Here is a 17,450-nt window from a genome sequence, read left to right on the forward strand (position 1 = left end):
GAAGAGCCTAGAACCGCTCGGCCTCAGCGGCCGGCGTAGGCCGTCCCACATGTGATATTTCAGCAGGACAACTCCCGGCCGCATATGGTGAGGGATGTGCAAACTTCTTCGAAGAACGACTGGTACTACTACTTTCCTGACTGCCCGTTCGTCTGACATGTCGCCTATTGAACATGTTTGGGATATGGTCGGTCGGCAACTAGTTCGTTCAGGCACTCCTGTAGCCACAGTTGATACTTTGTGGATACGCCTACAAACCTCGTCACAGAGTAGATTGCAGCACGTGGTGGCATTACTCTGTACTGAATTTCCACAATCATACGGATCTGTAAAGCTAATCATTTGTATAGTGTCATGTCCCCATTCGGTCGAAGAAATTACATTATGATGACATCTGTCGGTGTTGGTGTTTTAGTGTTACAAAGAGATATGTGAGTTTGCCGGCCGAAGTGGCCTTGCGGTTCTAGGCGCTGCAGTCTGGAACCGCGAGGCCGCTACGGTCGCAGGTTCGAATCCTGCCTCGGGCATGGATGTGTGTGATGTCCTTAGGTTAGGTAGGTTTAACTAGTTCTAAGTTCTAAGGGACTAATGACCTCAGCAGTTGAGTCCTATAGTGCTCAGAGCCATTTTTAGATATGTGAGTTTGAGGAGCCATTTATTTGTGTTCGGTTACAATATAATTACTTATCAGTCGACTTCTTATGGATTGATTTCGACATATATACCTTATTATCCTTCCTATCAAAGCACCTGGTCGCCCCATGTTGTACGGCCGCCAGCTTATTATGCCTTGTGGCCCCGCATCATGATCCACAAATATTCAGGCTGTATCGAAAAAGAAATACTGATTTGATATCTCACAAGACACTAGTGACAAGCAGCTGTTCTTTTCATGCTATTAGGTTCATTTCCCGCCACGATAGGTTTATATGTGTTGTCTTGCCTGTTCCTGTTTGTTACATATCGTTCGGATAGATTTCTCAAATTACTCTGTTTTAAATAAATACGGTATTCATGATTTATAAGATGATTGAGATGGTTTACAGATTCCTTATACCTAAGGTCAATGCTTACAAAACAGAGGAAACTTCTTCATGGGACCGCCGGATGGTACAAGTACATGAAATTTATTTCTTTTCGTTTGCGTAGGATTATGTAAGTACGTATGTGTGTGTTACTTTTACCAAACGTTACGAGTCTAATAGCGTTCGTAAATCTACATTTACAACTACATACATACTCTGGAATGACTTTACGGTGCGTGGCTGAGGGCACGCTGTACCACTACTAGTCATTTCATTTCCTCTTCAAAATGGTTCAAATGGCTCTGAGCACTATGGGACTCAACTGCTGTGGTCATCAGTCCCCTAGAACATAGAACTACTTAAACCTAACTCACCTAAGGACATCACACACATCCATGCCCGAGGCAGGATTCGAACCTGCAACCGTAGCAGTCGCACGGTTCCGGACTGCGCGCCTAGAACCGCGAGACCACCGCGGCCGGCCATTTCCTCTTCCATAGGAGTACTAATTTCCTGTATCTTATCTTCGTAATCGTTACGCAAAATGTATATTGGTGGCAATAGAATCGTTCTGCAGTCAGCGTTAAAATAGAACGCACAAATGACGACAGAAGATGGCAAAAGGAAAGACGAAGTCTTAAATTTCGCATGTAAGAAATCGTTCATGCAGGAGAATCGCATAAACATACAATCGTTTGACCACTGCACAGACTCCCGGATCGGCTTTGTAATAGGCATCCCTGGCGTAGAGAAACAGCTGAAAGCGTTGAAAACAAATAATTTTCCAGGTCGGGATGAAACCCCAATTCGGTTTTACGAAGTACTCTTCGACTATGGCCCCTTCCATAGCACGCACTCATCGCAAATCTCTCGTCCAGCGCAAAATCTCAAGCGACTGGAAAAAGGGACAGCTGACTCCTGCGTGTAAGAAGGGTAGCACGTATTACGGACCAATGTCCTTAACATCGTTTTCCAGCTGAATTCTTGAACATAGTCTCAGTTCGGATATAATAAATTTCCTTGAGAGGGAAAAGTTTCTGTCCACTAATCAGCACGTCTTAGAAAGCAACGCTAGTGTGGAACTCAGCCTGCCCGTTTCGCTAATGATATACTGTGAACTATGGATGAAGTGCAACAACCGCGTTCCATACATCTAGATTTTCGAAAATCATTTGACACGGTGCCCAGCTGCAGACTATTAACGAAGGTACGAGCATATGGAATAGGTGAGCGGCTCGAACACATCTGACGAAATAGAGCCAAATGCGTTTTCCTCGATGTCGAGTTTTCATCAAAGACAAGGGTATATATACTTAAACGATATGGTAGGAAGAGTAGGCAGCAAACTGCGGCTGTTCGCTGGTGATGCTGTGGTGCAAGGGAAGGTGTTGTCGTTGGGGAACAATAGGTGGATACAAGTTTGCTTACACCAAATTTCTAGTTGGTGTGATGAATGGCAACTAGCTTTAAAAGTAGAAATATGGAAGTTAAATCAGATGAGTAGGAAAAATAAACCCCGTTAAGTTCGAATACAGTAGTAGATATGTGCTGCTTGACACAGTCACGTTATTTAAATATCTGGGCGTAACGTTGTAAAGCCCGGGTTCAATTCCCGGCTGGATCGGAGATTTTCTCCACTCAGGGACTGGGTGTTGTGTTGTCCTCATTATCATCAGTGGAAGACAACGGGAAACCACCACTGGAATCACTTCCCAAGACTCTCATGCGGTATACATCTCTGGAGAGGCTCCCCTATGACAAGACCTGCCGTAAGGCAGAACACAAAGTTTTAAGCAGTAGGGAAGGTGAATGGTAGACTTCGGTTTATTGGGAGACTTTTAGGAAAATGTGGTTCAGTGTAAAGGGGACCGCATTTAGGACTCTGGTGTGACCTATTCTTGAGTACTCTACGAGAGTTTGGGATCCGTACCTGGTCGGATTGAAGGAAGACATCGAAACAGTTCAGACGGGCTGCTAGGTTTGTTAACGGTAGTTTCAAACAACACGTAAGTATTACACAGATTCTTCCAGGACTCAAACACGAATCCAGTTGTTTTTCTGAGGTATGAGAATAATACATTTTGCATAACTCGAACGTTTAAAGGCTTAATTATCACTAGTCGTTGCTTTTTCCCACAACACACGTCTTTCGCTATACATTATCAATGTTGACGAAAAATTAGTTTGTGGACTCTACAGAAATAACGAAACTTATCATCAAAGTCTTTTGCAATGTTGCTTGTTTGACTGCTTGAGTGCGTATAATTTTCATTGGCATTTCCAATATAATTTTGGGAACATATTATTTGTTTCAACATCATTAGTCCACAGTAACAGGGTACAGGATAACTGATGTTAGTATGAGTCGACGAGAAGTATGGGGCACTTGGTGTTTCTTCGGTTTGCCACGTTTGGACAGAGCACACATGGAGTGCGTGGAATGAAGCGAATACATCCATTCGCTAGTTGCTAGAGTTTGAGTCGTGTAGCTGTTGAGTTTACGTTACAAATAAATTATATTTGTTTTTCTGCGTCGAAGTTGATGAACGGTGTAATTTTAAGGATCGATTTTACTGAAGATGGTAAGAAGTAATATTATAATACCAGTAGTAAGTTTTAAGTTGTCTAATGCAGATTGTTTTGTAATGATGAAATCCCCCCCACTGAAGTCTCATTTCCAGCCATGTTTTAATGTGCAGAGTTAGTCGGGTAGTGTGGGACATATAACTAAGCCTGTCTTTTATTTTTAGGGCACAATGCCAACTGACGATCGAGGGGACTGGTCCGAGACAGCAATGAAACAAGCCTTTTCAAGTCTTTTGGTATGCGAAATCACGGAAAGAGCTGCTGCAGATCGTTTTAAAGTTCCTGCAACTGTTCTGCAAAGGAGATAACAAGCAGTTGTAGGGAATCAGTAGGCATCTGTGATACCTCAGAGTTCGTCTTTCAAACTAACATTGAGAGCAATAATTTGAAGAAAATTGTATAAGTGTGAAAGATCTGTGGGCTGGCCACTGACTTTGGGCGTACATTAAGTATCGACCATTTTACAACGATAGCAGTGGTTTTTGCTTAGGGCATTTTTTGAAGAAAACTGAAGCAGTGTGAAACATATGTGGGCTGTCCACATAAATTTTGTGCAGATATTGAATATTAATTATTTGGCAGTGGAAGTATTCTTTTATCGTGCTTTAAACTTTGAAAATGACACCAGTATTGCTTCGTTAATTTGCATTGTATGGACGAACCAATCTGTTAACTCCCACACTAACATTTTCGTATCTGTTGTAAGTTTTTACTTTAATTTCTGTATTATACTGCACTTTCGATATATGAACAATTTGTGAACCACAAAAACTCCCTTTACTTTTAAAAAGCTGTATTTCAACGTATTGCCCATGCTATTCAGTACTGTAGTAACGTCTGGCATTGTAAGTGTTAGAAAAATTATTACGGTGTTCCGTTTGGTTAGCAAACATTTTTAAGCCTTTTAAACCAAAACAAACGATCAAATAAAGGTTTTATGTAGGTGTACCTGTTTTCATAACAACAACTACAGTATTCTTTAAATTTTGTCTTACGTGGCCCATACAAGCCACCGTTCCTCTAATGTTCACGAGTAACTAGCCGGGAGATCGTAACTTTTATGAACAATGCATTTCCAATATCGGGGTAACTAATTTTTCCTCAAACGTTGCCCTCGTAAAGATAGATTCTACCACTAAACTACATATTCTGAGAGAATGATGAAAATCCGAAATAAACCATGGAAGCGCTCTCTAAACATGACAACTGAACCAAGTGATGAGTTTTTTCGCGTAGTAAAAAAGCAGTGGGAGTGGAGTTTAGGAATAAACGCGATTGTTTTCGGAAAATCACTCATGTTAATGCAACGAAGTTAGGAGAGTGATGTAATGATAAATGTGATACAGCCAGGAATAGAAAGCACTTTGTTGTTCGTATGTAAATCTACGAAATCACCATTAGATATATAAATCTAGTCTGACAAATCAGAGTCGCCAGTAGTTATGCGAATTTTCCAATAGCAACGGAAAAACGTGCGGTACATGGTTTCTGATTCTCTGCCTAGTAGTAGTTATTTCTGAATTACGACCACATTCATCACATAGACTCATTATTTAATGAGCGGTCGGATATAATCAAAAACCGTTAAATAGTTACTCTTTTTCATAAAGGACAAATATCCAACATCCAAGAGCCTAGTGACTACTGAAAGGAGGACACAAGTGCAACACAACAGGACTGACGTTTCGTGAGATTTCCCAAAACCTCTCCACATTAGTGCCAGGAATATTTCTTTGAACAGGTCAAACCGTCTTCCATAATCTGTCTTGATGTCCGTCGGCACAAATGGGGAGAAAAAAGAAGAGCAATGTCGAGGAGGTAAATTTGCCTTTCTTTCATGTTTATTGAAACTTTTTCATCTCCAAAAACCCTCGAAGCCCAAGGTGATAATTCTGTATTGAGCTCCAGCCGCCAAAAACGCATTTCCTTTAAGATTTTGGCACAGTACCACTGCAAGTGCTGGTCGTTTTCATTTTCATTTATTAAGGTCACCATTCCTTGAAAATGTAGTCTATTAATAAGGTTTAAGCAAAACATTCGTTCAGACTTCAAGTACGGAGAATGTTCGTAGCGAAAGATGTTGTCGAAGGTTAGTATATTTTCAGATCAATAAGTGAACGGGGTAGAAATTCTGGTAAAATCTGGCATCCTTGTTTCTATTTTCACACAAGACCTGCCATTAAATCAATTTTCTAACCAGCGGTCTTCTTAAGTTTCAGGTTAACTAGTTACGTTTTTCGGTGTCCAAGCAATACTTGACAAATTTGTCTGTGCGATTCGTTTCAAGATGAACCTTTGGGCAAGCTTTCCATCTTAGTGGTTCTCCTCCCAGAATGAAAACGTCATCTGCAGATGTGCATTTCTCCAGTGCATGTACGAGTCAAGCGATATTGAAATGTGCCCCTCCTCGATATCGAATTTCTTGCTCCGTCATTGTAAAATTCTTACGCTATATGCGAAGTATTCAGTACTATGCACAGTAGGTATCTTAGAGTCCAAATATTATGGTTAAGTGCTTGCAAAAATTATTACCTGTAACCAAAAAATAGTAAATAAAATTTTAAGTAGGGTGTCTGTATCATGAAATTTGATGCAAATGGCGAACATGTCTAAAGAAACCGCAAAGTTGTTAGTAAAAAAAGTATGCCTCCCACTTAAAATGTTAAATTAGGAAGTTGTAGGGCTTAAAAACACCTGTCGATAGCTTTTCTAGAAACATCAATTGATTTGTAACGTTTCGATACATATCGAATAAACTGTTGAAAATCTGGTTAACATTCACGTTAAAAATCTCGCTAACATTGACGTTCCCATACTTGCTGTTTAGTAAGTATAGCTTGCGATAAGTAAAACACACCTCTTTGAAAAACTAAAAAAACATTAATTTTTAATAGCTGTACTGGTATTTTGAGAAAAGGCCTTCTCGATAATTGACTAGATCTTCTCAGCGGATGGCCCTACAGTAGTGGTGTTCTGCTTATTTGCTTCGCAAGGAGTTCTGTTATCATACTATTAAATAATATCTGCGATTTTATTGATTTTAGGGATCTAGAAATGATTTAGAAAAACTTGCATCTGTGTTGGGCAGAATTTTTTAATTAACTGTCTCAATTCTTATTTTATGAAAGTAACTCTGAAAGAAAGAAACTACTGACATTTTTTCACGAATTTACAAAGAGTTCTAGGACCTTCTGGAGGCGACATAACTTTTAAAAAAATTAGAGGACGCAGTTTACATTTTACAGCGATGCGCTAGGCAAGTGGGAAGTGCACCTGCTCGAGCGGGCTGTGAAGTGACGAGAAACGACACGAACTCGCTCCGGAAACTGATTCCAAGCAGCCCGCGCCTGTATATTCTTTGATGCCTCGGCTTCTGGAACACGTACAATCATCCGTTTGTACTTATTAGTGGTAGCTGGGCGAGGCAAACACACATGTTATATGTGCTACACAAAGAAGTCTTCAAAAATTATTTCCAAAATAAAATTGTCTACTCAAATATTTTCTGAACTTATTGCTCCAACAATGTATACCAACAGGCTATACTATTGAGTAGAGTTTTGCAGCGGAGTGAAATAATGAAATAAACGTACAGAGAAGTTTTGTGTAGTAAATATCAGAGCATAATTTATTCTTGTGGAAAATTGTGCGTGTCTAAACAAATTTTATTTAGATTCATCCCAAATCCTAGACAGCTATGTTTAAAAAAAATTCACTCATCAAAAGTTGTAAAAATTATCTTGTCACTTGCAGTTCACGCATATCTTATAATGTACTGATTACTCTTTCGTAATTTATTTGCAAAACAAATTCCACTCTGGGTTATAGTTCGTTAGTAGACAAAGTTGAGGTATTATGAGCTGGCGTTGGCGGGCGAAGGGTGTTTCTGGACTTTTCTAGTTCCGGAGAAAACAATGGAGCGCGCTGAGAGAACGAAGTCATTGCATGCACCGGCCGTTCTGAATCAATTTTCAAAGCGGGGACATGCCGGTTCCCCTCATGCCACCACTCGCTCCAGCTAACACACTCTGCAGTTGCAAGCGTCACTTAATTACAAGAGAAATTCCCCGCCGCACGTCCTCAGATTTAGCCCACAGGACAGCAGTAAAAACTGAACACAGATCAAGCATGAAAACAGGAAGAATGTGTACTGAACTGTGGAAAAAGAAGCAAAATAGAAACAGTCAAAGGTCCACGCTCAAGATGTGCAACATTGGGCGAATTTCAATGGCCACAGCGTTGTGGTTACGTAGTCACGGTTTTGGATTGCAGCTTGGTAGATACGTGTTCATATCGCCCTCGTGCCTCACTTTTTTTCACAAAATTATGAACTGTCCGTCCGGTCACTGAAGTATTTGTATTTGTCTTGTGGTGTAAGGTCCGTTTGCAACAGCGACGTGTAACGAAGGGACCTCCAGACGCACGTAGCTCTTCTTCGTTCTACACAAGCACCACATGTTGTGACTCTTGCGTTCCGTTTTGGAAGTTTTGCTTCTTGAATTCCTTTGTTGTAACATAGTTCACACCAATTAATTTTTTTGTTTTCATTACTATGAGTGGTCTAAAAGACATATCGACTGCTCTCACTAGTCATCACATTTACTTGCGATGGTAATAAATTCTTGTTTTATGGCTCATATTCTATAACCAGTATAGTAAGACAATTGCTAAGACTACACAAGGAGAACAGACGCGTCAATAACCGGACAGAAAGTTCGTAAGTCTGTGAGAAACAAAATGGAGCAAAGGGAGATTTGAACGTCGATTTTCAGTTTCGCAGTCCAACACCTTGCCCACTCAACCACGACGCCAAAATGTTTGCAGTGCGCTCGATGCTGCAAACCTTAAGCTTGGAATTTTCACTGTCCTTATTTTGCTTCTTATTTCACAGTTCAGTACACCTCCTTCCTGCTTTCATGCTTGAACTACGTTCAGTATTTGACGGGCAATTTTACCACTAAATGTAGGCCAAGCGAGGTGGCGAAGTGGTTAGCATACTCAACTTCCATTCGGGAAGACGACGATTCAAACCCGTATTCGACCATCCTGATTTAGGTTTTCCGGGATTTCCCTAAATCGCTTCAGGCAAATGCCGGTACGGTTCCTTTGATAGGGCACGGTCGACTTCCTTCCCCATCCTTACTTAACCCGATTGGACCGATTACCTCTCCCGAATCAACCAGCCACTAAATCTGAGGGAGGTGCGATGGGGAGCTTCCCTTGTCAATTATTAACACTAAAAATCAGTGAAACGTATTTTGGTATTATATCCTTGAAAATGTAAGTATTCGATATTAAGAGCATCGCTGTAAAATGTTAACTGCATCCACAAATTTATAAAAAAATAGTTATCTCGGATCTACAAGGTCGTAGACCCATTTTTTTTTAATTCGTGAAAAAATTTCGGCTGTGTCTTTCTTTAAAAGCTACTTTCATAAACTAAAAATTCAGATAGTTAATTGAAAACAATTCCCAACACAAGTCCAAATTTTTTGAAGTCAGTTTTAGATCCTTACAATAAATGAAATCGAAAAAAACTATTTAATAACGTGGTGGCAAAGCTCTTTGCGGAAGACATAATCCTAAAACTGTTAGTGTAGAGCCATTCGATCTACTAAGCCTGTTTTTCAAAAAGTCAATATATCTCGAAAAAAATTTATATTTTTTAATTTTCCATCCAGGTGATTCCTTGACATATCAAGTGCTATATTTAACGTAAACAGGAGGTATAGCATTTTTAACGTCAATGTTAACGTGATTTTTAACGGTTTTAACGATATGTCTCGAATCGTAACAAACCAATCGACACTCCAAAAAAAGCAACCGACAAATCTTTTTAAGCTCTACATATCTCTCGTTTAACATTTTTCGATCGGAGCTATGATGCTCCACTTATTTAAGAAAAACTGTTTTTTTGTAACTCCACTGATTTTTTTGGCCATGTTTGGCAATGGACTGAGTTTCATAGAACATAAACTCTATTTGAAATTTAATTTCTTGTACGCTCATATATTTTGGTTTCAGGCGATATTTTTTGCAAATTTAACATAACGCCGTAGCAGAATGCTTGCACTATTTGTATGGCACCCACAAGGAACCACTCCCGACTGTCCAATACCATATGGTATTGACGTTGTACTTTACATATATTCTGTATAACAGCAAAGGCTTAGAGCTACACATAATATTTTGAGCTAATCAGGTTGAAATAAACTCTACTGGCAGAACTGTGGTTTTAAATTTGGAAAAAAAGCCAAACATATCAAAAGTATCAGTAAGAAGAAACAACTACGTATGAACGTCCGTCGAATGTCGATTGTCAAAATCCCGCTATTATAAAGAATACTCTTGTCTTCTTCCAGAATGTCACTTAGTGTTATAAGAAACATAATTCGTCTCCATGCCCCATCCTAACCTGTTTTGAACTACTCTTTCAAACGTCTTTAATAGACATGATGATAGTGCTATCGATCTATAGGACGAGGGGATAAGATGAACATTGTTTGATATGAATTAGAATATGCATCGTCCTCACTTGTGACATTGGAGCTCTCATCCGTATTTCACTGTTCAATCTTATCATTACAAAAAAGTGTGGCAGATGGCAAGTTTCAGATCATGCTACAGTATGTGCTGTTGATGCTGTGTTTAGTAACTTTTTAAAACATTAATCTATTCTCTTTCTGTAAACGGAGTACACGGGTGGTGATCTCTCTACTACCGCTTCTGCTCACTTTGGGGAAATTTTTTGGTGACTACATTAGTTAAATTGTACTGCAAAAAAAGTCCAAATTTCGTGTAATTCGATTCTGCGAGACAACTAACCTTCTTCTTGGTACAGGCGTGGATTAAACATTCTTTCACGAGACAATTGCCGGTCATTTATCCCTATTGTTACCCCGTATGGGGGCACATTGCTATTAGCAGTCCATTCGATTACGGAGGCGAACATTTCATGCACATCAGTTCCCTTGTGAATGCTGAAATTCTCATTTATTTCGTACAATGAAATTTCGTAATTACGTTCTCAATTTTCTTTCGTAACATTGCTTCCAGCTGTGGGGTGTGTACATTGACAGCAACGATATTCACACATGATCTTTCAATATATGTGATACTGATCTGATCCTAGAGTATTGTGGAGTGCTTGTCAAATGGACTTTACTGCAGTGCAGGGAAAGCTAGTATTTCCTCTAACAGAAGCGATAACGACACGTCATTCGTAGCAGTCAGCGATTTGTTATCCATTAATGTGATGACAGATAAACCAGTTTTGTCATTATATGTGGACCCCAACTACCCCGTGACGTGTGCACGCCCACCGTTGATAGTACGAGGGTTGTCCAGGAAGTAATGCTTCGCATCTTTTTTATTCAACATTGCTTTATTGAACACACACGAAAGAATGGTGTTTTATCTACACACCCTATTCTTTCCACGTAATCTCCATCCCGTTATATTGCCTTCTTCCAACGCGGAACAAGGTCGTGTATGCCCTGTCGGTACCAATCCTTGTACTGCTGGCCCGGGGCCAGTGCTTCACTATACGAACTTGTTTTGCTAACTGACAGATGCAGCGCCAACTACCGAGTCGTAATGCGTCCATCCTCGCGAATGACAATATCAGCTCGCTGCAGCATGTCAGGTGTGATAGCCGTGGATGGTCTTCCCATCCGCTGAAAATTGTGGAGCTCCGCCGAATCGCCTTCTGATGATCTCACCCTCCGTGCCCAGCGACTAACTGTGCTTCTATCGACAGCAGATGCACCATAGACTTTGCACAAGCGTTTGTGAATATTCCCCACAGTTTCTTTCTCTGCAGTGAGAAATTCAATGACGGCGCGTTGTTTGTAATTTACGTCATCTACAGACGCCATTTTGAAACTGTCCTGCAGCTACACTATCTGTCGGAAGTTAGGGAAACTTGGCGCGCTCACTCAGGAGACTTCAAATAATACACACGTAACGGTTCACATTCAGAGCACTGTTTTCGCATGAGGTGTAGGAAAATACTGTTTGTTGAAAGAAAGCCTCCCACTACTTTAAGTCTGCGAGAGTTCATGGTACCGTGTGCTCCGACATGAAGAAAATCGACATATTGCCTAATTCAACTCTAAGAGCCAAAGACTAGAATGGGTGATCCAAATTTAAGATTATTCCGTCGTGGATAATGTTGCCTTTTATCAGTATTGCTGCTCCTCCTACTGTTCCATTGAGTCGGTCAGCTTTACGAGTGTGTAGTCCTTTTCTAAATATAGTTTATTCAAATGGACTGAAGTTTCCTATATGACTACAACGGTTACTTATTCCTGATGTAACTGTCCCAATAAACTTCACCTACTTGAAAGAACCGTGTGGTTGTTCTACTGTAAATTGTTCAGTTATATAACTTGGTAACATAAGATCATCAGTCGATTATTTGAATAAAGATGGCTGTTGTTCTCATTCACTTCATGTTTCTGTCTCGAGTTAAGGACTAAAATGCATACGTTTTCGGCCTGAATGTCACTGAAACCTTTTGGGGTGGACTTCAATAGAGGGAGAGCGTCTGTCATCTTGGATCTAATTTACAAAACTTCCTCTCGGATAAGTTAACAGTCGATTGGTAAGTTGCAACATCAGTGATTGTTCAGTTTACTATTCATATGTATGTTTCTTAGCTAGAATGCTACACTGTTACTGAGAGATTACCACAAACTATACATTTTATACTGACTGTTAGTCGAGCATTTACAATAATTTCTGTTCGAGCAGATATTTTTGCTACACGAAGGAATCAAATTCCGCCATCATGGTTCACTTTTTCCAAAATACTCAAAGCGTATCCCTGAAACTTCTTAGAATTTTTTTTCGGTAGTGTTCGGGTTCAGTTCGTATAAGTTACTTAGAACTTTCGCTAGATTTGAATTTGTGCCATTAGTACTTGATGGCCGGCCGTGGTGGTCTAGCGGTTCTAGGCGCGCAGTCCGGAACCGCGCGACTGCTACGGTCGCAGGTTCGAATCCTGCCTCGGTCATGGATGTGTGTGCTGTCCTTAGGTTAGTTAGATTTAAGTAGTTCTAAGTTCTAGGGGACTGATGACCACAGATGTTAAGTCCCATAGTGCTCAGAACCATTTTTTTGTCGCAGCGCTCGTGTGTGATCTGGCATTGTCGTCCTGAAGGAGAAGGGCTCTTATGTCTGTACGACGGATTGCCATTTTATTTTGAAGCTTGTCCGGAGACAACGATGACGCTGTTTTTGAAAGAATATTACATGCCTCTTACTAGTGGCCCACGTTTCATAGCGGAACGTTATGCTTGGCATTACAATAGACTGGTATATACACATATTAATTCAAGTGCTAGTGTTACGATTGTCGACATTACTCTCCCACAGGCGACCGAAAACTGTCCTGGCACATTTGAGACGACGTTGAAATTCAGCGACAGGGCTTCCATATACCGAGGGCAAAATGTACTATTCTTTGCAGACACTCATTATATACCTTTATGTTTGGAGGCGATGTTTCAGCAGAGTAGGTGGATTGGAACTGAATTTGGGTCTTTCTGATGTTGAAACGTTGGTTAAGGTTTTTATACCCTTCGTCAAAGGCGCTGAACATTGCCTGTAGATAATCTGAGTTTTCCAAAACAACACTGCCGTAAGGATAATGGAGTTCAATGATGATAATTAAAAACATCTGTTTATTAGTTGTTAGGTACATTGAGTATGAGTAAACTTTCAAACGTCCCCTTTGAAAAATTAAACATGACTGTGCTTAAACTGACACACTATATTTTTAGCGCAACGCAATCTGACTTTCAAAAATCCCTACAAAACAATGGCCCTGACTAACATTAACCTATACCTTTCACAAATCACTTACCTCACCAAAAATCTTCGTTACTCGAACTACTGCAAAACAGCGAGCGCCACTACTGCCAGTTAAATAAAAGATTCAAACTACGGAAGGCACAAACTACTGATAGGCATAGTTAGCAAATGAAAGATTTTGATAGAGAACAAACAATGTATTTACCTTAATAGTCATAATATACATAGCAGTTCATGACATCTAGTGTTACAAATTTCAAAACTCCGCCATCCCTCTTCCCACATCCACTACTGCTGGCAGCTCACCTCCAACTGCGCATCGCTACGCACTGTTCACATCCAGCTGCCCAACACTACAATGGCAGACAACAATGCAAACTAGCCACAGACAGCACACAGCACAGACAGTGATTTTCATACAGAGCGCTACGTAACGTTGCCAATAAGAAAACATAAACAGCCTATTTACATAGCCCCCACGCTCCCCACAAAAAATTTTACAAATTGTTTTGGGCAGTGGCCAATAATGATTTGATAAAATTTTTCATAATTACAATAACAAATACACTCCTGGAAATTGAAATAAGAACACCGTGAATTCATTGTCCCAGGAAGGGGAAACTTTATTGACACATTCGTGGGGTCAGATACATCACATGATCACACTGACAGAACCACCGGCACATAGACACAGGCAACAGAGCATTCACAATGTCGGCACTAGTACAGTGTATATCCACCTTTTGCAGCAATGCAGGCTGCTATTCTCCCATGGAGACGATCGTAGAGATGCTGGATGTAGTCCCGTGGAACGGCTTGCCATGCCATTTCCACCTGGCGCCTCAGTTGGACCAGCGTTCGTGCTGGACGTGCAGACCGCGTGAGACGACGCTTCATCCAGTCCCAAACATGCTCAATGGGGGACAGATCCGGAGATCTTGCTGGCCAGGGTAGTTGACTTACACCTTCTAGAGCACGTTGGGTGGCACGGGATACATGCGGACGTGCATTGTCCTGTTGGAACAGCAAGTTCCCTTGCCGGTCTAGGAATGGTAGAACGATGGGTTCGATGACGGTTTGGATGTACCGTGCACTATTCAGTGTCCCCTCGACGATCACCAGTGGTGTACGGCCAGTGTAGGAGATCGCTCCCCACACCATGATGCCGGGTGTAGGCCCTGTGTGCCTCGGTCGTATGCAGTCCTGATTGTGGTGCTCACCTGCACGGCGCCAAACACGCATACGACCATCATTGGCACCAAGGCAGAAGCGACTCTCATCGCTGAAGACGACATGTCTCCATTCGTCCCTCCATTCACGCCTGTCGCGACACCACTGGAGGCGGGCTGCACGATGTTGGGGCGTGAGCGGAAGACGGCCTAACGGTGTGCGGGACCGTAGCCCAGCTTCATGGAGACGGTTGCGAATGGTCCTCGCCGATACCCCAGGAGCAACAGTGTCCCTAATTTGCTGGGAAGTGGCGGTGCGGTCCCCTACGGCACTGCGTAGGATCCTACGGTCTTGGCGTGCATCCGTGCGTCGCTGCGGTCCGGTCCCAGGTCGACGGGCACGTGCACCTTCCGCCGACCACTGGCGACAACATCGATGTACTGTGGAGACCTCACGCCCCACGTGTTGAGCAATTCGGCGGTACGTCCACCCGGCCTCCAGCATGCCCACTATACGCCCTCGCTCAAAGTCCGTCAACTGCACATACGGTTCACGTCCACGCTGTCGCGGCATGCTACCAGTGTTAAAGAGCTCTGTATGCCACGGCAAACTGGCTGACACTGACGGCGGCGGTGCACAAATGCTGCGCATCTAGCGCCATTCGACGGCCAACACCGCGGGTCATGGTGTGTCCGCTGTGCCGTGCGTGTGATCATTGCTTGTACAGCCCTCTCGCAGTGTCCGGAGCAAGTATGGTGGGTCTGACACACCGGTGTCAATGTGTTCTTTTTTCCATTTCTAGGAGTGTATATCAAATGCACACACTTATTGATACAATGTTGGTGAAAAGCTAAAATTTTCTCACAGTCCATAAAGACAGTCCTGACCATTCACCACAGTAAAATTGCAGTGTTTTTCTCAAAGTCTGAGCAGTAAGAGAAAATGCACACGGAAGTAGTGGATTTCCATGCAGTCTTGAAGTAGTAGTGTTGTGCTTCCAACGGAAAGACAGTGCTGACTCTCGACATGCAGACAGGTAATGGGCCACAACAGACCAAACCCACAGCAGAGTCATTCGACGTTTTGAAGAATATTGGTAGGTAGGTCCTCACAGAGTAGACTCACTGTAGTCCTGGTGGAGATTACGGTATTGGTGGGCCACCAGAAGTGCAGACCCACTTCAGTCCTTGTAGAAATAATTGTATTGGTGGGTCATCAAAGGTACAAACCCACTTAAGTCCTTGTAGAGATGGCCAGCAGCCATCTGTTGTGACTGTGCAGGTGCACAATCACCATTGAAGAGTCTTGCGGATAATATAGCATGTCCATAACCACCACTTGTGCACTCACAAAATTTTTGGAATTGTCCTTAGAACCAGCAATGCTGTTATCCAGTCCCTTGCTGAATTATTAACACAGATGCAAACACTATCAGTCCCTACTTCTCACATTTTATCCACGTACTATGACCAACAAAAATGTGTGCAGTGAAATGTAACTTAATTTGAAGAACTGGCGTCTCTACAATTATAAATTTACAATATGAAAATACAATTACAAAGGTACAAAATACATCATTAAAGAAGATAATAGTACAGATAACATTTGTAGTAATATGGGATTTACAAAAGAATCGAAATAACTTATACATCAGTGTTACAGGAATTATCACATAAGTTCATACATAAAAGGTCTGAATAACTTTCGAAACATCAACTTCACACGTGAGCATTAAAACAGAACAGAATAAATAATGTCTAGACATCTTTACAAAGAAAATAACATATTATCAGAAAAATTCTACAACATAACTCTTATTAGCTAAACACATTAAGACAGGAAAAACACAAATTCACATAGTGTAATAACACAAAAATACAGGACATTTGAAGTAGCTTTTGTGAGATTAAAGATGACTTAGTATTTGTTTTTTTTGACAGCTACACGATTATATCACGACGCTACTAATGTGTGACACAATTGACATTGTTGCTTTTGCGGTGTTTCTGTTTTATATCTGCACAGTTTTTCTGAATTATTCTGGAAAGTAAAACATGTTTTTGTAGTAACGTTTGTGGTATAGCTACAATGAGACAGCCTTTTTCATAGCACGACAATACGTTACATTATAGTACTTTCTTGATCACGGTAAGGTACGTAATAACTACGACATCTATACGCAAAGCATTTCACTTTCGTTTATGATGAGGTAAGTACATTGACTTCAGCAGAACTTTGCTTACAGAGAACGTAAACTTCGACACTTCCACAGAATTATCTTACAGCAAGACGCACATTTAGCGCTACAGGACACGCATTTGAGTGATTAATGTTGTACTTAATCCATTTATTTTTCAAGATTTTTGAATTACAAAGAAAGTTTTCCGTGATACATTTCATTCCATTGCTGTAATCTGTAACACCTGAGGGTATAATTACATTAATCCTAAGGGGGGTGCATGCATACTTTGTGTACCATGTGTTTGGCAAGCTCAAGGAGCCGTAGCTAATATGGTATTTGCTTATAGAACTTTACACATCGGTACCATATTTCTCTAACACAGAATTACACAGCTATCTGATCATTTAACTGAGAGAGACAAATATTTGTTTTACTATATCAGTGACAGATGTTTACGTAATTACACAGTTGGACAACTTCACACTTATGAAATTGTATTTTGTCTGTACTTTGTGAAATGTTCATATTTTTTCGGAAACATTGTGATACTATGAGAGCTTTGAATGATGTATTTGGTATGGGATCATGATTTTTAAAGTATGTTTGAGGTAGATGAAACTTTAGACATGAGCAGAGAATTTTTTTTAGGTTTTGAAATTATTGGAGGAAGC

This window comes from Schistocerca nitens, chromosome 3 (genome assembly GCF_023898315.1).
Source record: "Schistocerca nitens isolate TAMUIC-IGC-003100 chromosome 3, iqSchNite1.1, whole genome shotgun sequence".
In the NCBI taxonomy this organism is placed as follows: Eukaryota; Metazoa; Arthropoda; class Insecta; order Orthoptera; family Acrididae; genus Schistocerca; species Schistocerca nitens.